At 35.1% G+C, this 5,535-nt stretch overlaps 1 non-coding gene across 1 annotated transcript; it reads right to left on the minus strand.

Moving 5' to 3' along the window:
* LOC136132373 (U6 spliceosomal RNA) lies at positions 1 to 106 on the minus strand. The gene has a single exon (XR_010656453.1). It is a non-coding gene; the product is annotated as a U6 spliceosomal RNA (small nuclear RNA).
* Positions 107 to 5,535: the final 5,429 nt, after the last annotated feature.

Consider the following 5,535-nt stretch of genomic DNA (forward strand, 5'->3'; position numbering starts at 1 on the left):
AAAAATATGGAACACTTCATGAATTTGTGCATCATCCTTGTGTAGGGGCCATGCTAATCTTCTCTGTATCATTGCAATTTTATTTTATTTATTTATCTTTTAATAAATTTATTTATTTGTTTATTTATTTATTTAGGCTGTGTTGAGTTTCCGTTGCTGCATGCTGGTTTTCTCTAGTTGTGGCGAGAGGGGGCTACTCTTCGTTGTGGTGCACGGGTTTCTCATTGTGGTGGCTTCTCTTGTTGCAGACAATGGGCTCTAGGCTTACGGGCTTCAGTAGCCGTGGCTCACGGGCTCTAGAGCTCAGGCTCAGTAGTTGTGGCACACGGCTCAGCTGCTCCACATCATGTGGGATCTTCCCGTACAAGGGTTCAAACCCGTATCCCCTGCATTGGCAGGCAGATTCTTAACAACTGCACCACCAGGGAAGCCCTCATTCCAATTTTAGTGTATGTGCTGCCGAAGTGAGCACTAGCTTGCCTTTTTGTTTTTTTATTACATCTTTATTGGAGTATAATTGCTTTACAATGGTGTGTTAGTTTCTGCTTTATAACAAAGTGAATCAGTTATACATATACATATGTACCCATATCTCTTCCCTCTTGTGGCTGCTTCCCACTAGCTATTTATTTTACGTTTCGTAGTGTATATATGTCCATGCCACTCTCTCACTTTGTCACATCTTACCCTTTCCCCTCCCTTTTCCTCAAGTTCATTCTCTAGTAGGTCTGTGTGTTTATTCCTGTCTTATCACTAGGTTCTTCATGACATTTTTTTTTCTTAGATTCCATATATATGTGTTAGCATACGGTATTTGTCTTTCTCTTTCTGACTTACTTCACTCTGTATGACAGACTCTAGGTCCATCCAACACCTAAAAATAACTCAATTTCGTTTTTTTTATGGCTGAGTAATATTCCATTGTATATATGTGCCACATCTTCTTTATGCATTCACCTGATCATGGACAGTTAGGTTGCTTCTATCACTTGGCTATTGTAAATAGAGCTGCAATGAACATTGTGGTATATGACTCTGCTTGAATTATGGTTTTCTCAGGGCATATGCCCAGTAGTGAGATTGCTGGGTTATATGGTAGTTCTATTTGTAGATTTTTAAGGAACCTCCATACTGTTCTCCATAGTGGCTATACCAATTCACATTCCCACCAGCAGTGCAAGAGTGTTCCCTTTTCTCCACACCCTCTCCAGCATTTATTGTTTGTAGATTTTTTGATGATGGCCATTCTGACTGGTGTGAGATGATATCTCATTGTAGATTTGATTTGCATTTCTCTAATGATTAATGATGTTGAACATTCTTTCATGTGTTTGTTGGCAATCTGTATACCTTCTTTGAAGAAATGTCTATTTAAGCCCATTTTTGGATTGGGTTGTTTGTTTTTTTCTTATTGAGCTGCATGAGCTGCTTTTAAATTTTGGAGATTAATCGTTTGTCACTTGCTTCATTTGCAAATATTTTCTCCCATTCTGAGATTTATCTTTTGGTCTTGTTTATGGTTTCCTTTGCTGTGCAAAATCTTTTAAGTTTCATTAGGTCCCATTTGTTTATTTTTCTTTTTATTTCCATTTCTCTAGGAGGTGGGTCAAAAAGTATCTTGCTGTAATTTATTTCAGAGTGTTTGCCTATGTTTTCCTCTAAGAGTTTGATAGTTTCTGGCCTTACATTTAAATCTTTAATCCATTTTGAGCTTATTTTTGTGTATGGTTTTAGGGAGTGTTCTAATCTCATACTTTTACATGTACCTGTCCAGTTTTCCAAGCACCACTTATTGAAGAGGCTGTCCTATTTTCACTGTACATCCCTGCCTCCTTTACCAAAGAAAAGGTGACCACATGTATGTGGGTTTATCTCTGGGCTTTCTATCCTGTTCCATTGATCTATATTTCTGTTTTTGTGCCAGTACCATACTGTCTTGATTACTGTAGCTTTGTAGTATCGTCTGAAATCAAGGAGCCTGATTCCTCCAGCTCCGTTTTTCGTTCTCAAGATTGCTTTTGCTATTCGTGGTCTTTTGTGTTTCCATACAAATTGTGAAATTTTTTGTTCTAGTTCTGTGAAAAATGCCAGTGGTAGTTTGATAGGGATTGCATTGAATCTGTAGATTGCTTTGGGTAGTATAGTCATTTTCACAATGTTGATTCTTCCAATCCAAGAGCATGGTGTATCTCTCCATCTGTTTCTATCATCTTTAATTTCTTTCATCAGTGTCCTATAGTTTTCTGCACACAGGTCTTTTGTCTCCTAAGTTAGGTTTCTTCCTAGGTTTTTTTTTTTTTTTCTTTTTGTGGCAATGGCAAATTGGAATGTTTCCTTAATTTCTGTTTCAGATTTTTCGTCATTAGTGTAAAGGAATCCAAGAGATCTTTGTGCATTAATTTTGTATCCTGCTACTTTACCAAATTCATTGAGTAGCTCTAGCAGTTTTATGTTAGAGTCTTTAGAATTCCCTATGTATAATATCATGTCATCTGCAAACAGTGACAGCTTTACTTTTACTTTTCAGATTTGGATTCCTTTTATTTCTTTTTCTTCTCTGATTGCTGTGGCTAAAGCTTCCAAAACTATGTTGAATAATAGTGCTGAGAGTGGGCAACCTTGTCCTATTCCTGATCTTAGGGGAAATATTTCACATTTTCACCATTGAGAATGATGTTTGCTGTGGGTATGTCATTATGGTCTTTATTATATTAATGTAAGTTCACTCTATGCCTACTTTCTGGATGGTTTTTTACCATAAATAGGCGTTTAATTTTGTCAAAAGATTTTTCTATATCTATTGAGATGATCATATTGTTTTTCTCCTTCTATTAGTTAATATGGTTTATCACACTGATTGATTTGCATATATTGAAGAATATTTGCATTCCTAGGATTAACCCCACTTGATCATGGTGTATGATCCTTTTAATGTGCTGTTGGATTCTGTTTGCTAGTATTTTGTTGAGGATTTTTTGCATGTGCTCATCAGTGATATTGGCCTAGAGTTTTCTTTTTTGTGACATCTTTGTCTGATTTTGGTATCAGGGTGATTGTGGCCTCGTAGAATGCATTTGGGAATGTTCCTCCCTCTGCTATATTTTGGAAGAGTTTGAGAAGGATAACTCTTCTCTAAATGTTTGATAGAATTCACCTCTGAAGCCATCTAGTCCTGGGTTTTTGCTTATTAGATTTTTAATCACAGTCTCCATTTCCGTGCCTGTGATTGATCTCTTTATATTTTCTATTTCTTCCTGGATCAGTCTCGGATGGTTGCGCTTTTCTAAGAATTTGTCCATTTTTTCCAGGTTGTCTAGTTTATTGGCATATAATTGCTTGTAATAATCTATCATCATCCTTTGTATTTCTGCAGTGTCAGTTGTTTCTTCTTTTTCATCTCTAACTCTATTCATTTGAGTCTTCCTTTCTTTTGTGATGAGTCTGGCTAATGGTTTATCAATTTTGTTTATTTTCTTAAAGGACCAGCTTTTAGTTTTATTGATCTTTGTTTTTGTTTTCTTCATTTCTTTATCATTTATTTCTGATCTGACCTTTATGATTTCTTTCCTTCTTCTAACTTTGGGGGTTTTTTTTGTTCTTCTTTCTCTAATTTCTTTAGGTGTAAGATTAAGTTGTTTATTTGAGATTTTTCTTTTTTCTTGAGGTAGGATTGTATTGCTATAAATTCCCCTCTTAGAATTACTTTTGCTGCATCTCATAGGTTTTGGGTCCTCCTGTTTTCTTTGCCATTTGTTTCTAGGTTTTTAAAAAATTTCTTGTTTGATTACTACAGTTATCTCTTGGTTATTTAGTAGCATGTTATTTAGCCTCCACGTGCTTGTATACTTTACATTTTTTTCCTGTAATTGATACCTAGTTTCATAACTTTGTGTTCAGAAAAGATACTTGATATGATTTCAATTTTGTTAAATTTACCAAGGCTTGATTTGTTACCCAAGATATGGTGTTTCTTGGTGAATGTTCCATGAGCACTTGAGAAGAAAGTGTATTCTGTTCATTTTAGATGGAATGTCCTATAAATATCTATTATGTCTTTCTTGTTAAATGTGTCATTTAAAGCTTGTGTGTCCTTATTTATTTCCATTTTGGATGATCTGTCCATTGCTGAAAGTGGGGTGTTAAAGTCCTCTACTATGATTGTGTTACTGTCAATTTCCCCTTTTATGGCTGTCAGCATTTGCCTTATGTATTGTGATGCTCCTATGTTCGGTGTATAAATATTTACAATTGTTTTATCTTCTTCTGCAATTGATCACTCGATCATTATGTAGTGTCCTGTTTGTCTCTTGTAATAGTCTTTTTGTTCAATTCTAATTTGTGTCATATGAGAATTGTTACTCCAGCTTTCTTTTGATTTCCATTTGCAGGGAATATCTTTTTACATCTCTTCACTTTCAGTCTGTATGTTTCTCTAGGTCTGAAATGGGTCTCTTGTAGACAGCATATATAAGGGTCTTGTTTTTGTATCTGTTCAGCCAGTCTATGTCTTTTGGATGGAGCATTTAATCCATTTACATGTAAAGTTGTTATTGATATGTATTTTCCTATTACCGTTTCTTAATTGTTTTGGGTTTATTATTGTAGGTCTTTCCCTTCTCTTTTGTTTCCTGCCTAGAGAAATTCCTTTAGCCTTTGTTGTAAAGCTGGTTTTGTGGTGCTGAATTCTCTTAGTTTTTGCTTGTCTGTAAAGCTTTGGATTTGGTGTCGAATTTGAATGAGACCCTTGTGGGTAGAGTAATCTTGGTTTCTTGGTTGTGGGTTTTTCCTTTTAATCACTTTAAATATATCCTGCCTCTCCTTTATGGCTGTTGTGTTTCTGCTGAATGATCAGCTGTTAACCTTATGGGGATTCCCTTGTATGTTATTTGTTGCTTTTCCCTTGCTCTTTTTAATATATTTTCTTTGTATTTGATTTTTGATAGTTTGATTAATATGTGTCCTGGTGCGTTTCTCTTAGGATTTTTCCTGTATGGGACTCTCTGCACTTCCTGGACTTGATTGACTATTTCCTTTCCCATATTAGGGAAGTTTTCAACTATAATCTCTTCAAATATTTTCTCAGTTCCTTTCTATCTCTCTTCTCCTTCTGGGACCCCGATAATGCTAATGTTGTTGTGTTTCATATTGACTCAGAGGTCTCTTAAGCTGTCTTCATTTCTTTTCATTCTTTTTTCTTTACTCTGTTCTGTAGCAATGAATTCCTCCATTCTGTCTTCCAGGTCACTAATCCATTCTTCTGCCTCAGTTATTCTGTTATTGATTTTTTCTACTGTATTTTTCATTTCAGTTATTTTATTATTCATCTCTTTTTGTTTGTTCTTTAATTCTTCTAGATCTTTGTTAAACATTTTTTGTATTTTCTCCATTTTATTTCCAAGATTTTGGATCATCTCTACTAACATTACTCTGAATTATTTTTCATGTAGACTGCCTATTTCCTTTTCATTTTTTTGTTCTGGTGGGCTTTTACCTTGTTCCTTCATCTGCTGCATAATTCTCTGTCTTCTCATTTTG

This window comes from Phocoena phocoena, chromosome 12 (genome assembly GCF_963924675.1).
Source record: "Phocoena phocoena chromosome 12, mPhoPho1.1, whole genome shotgun sequence".
NCBI lineage: Eukaryota > Metazoa > Chordata > Mammalia > Artiodactyla > Phocoenidae > Phocoena > Phocoena phocoena.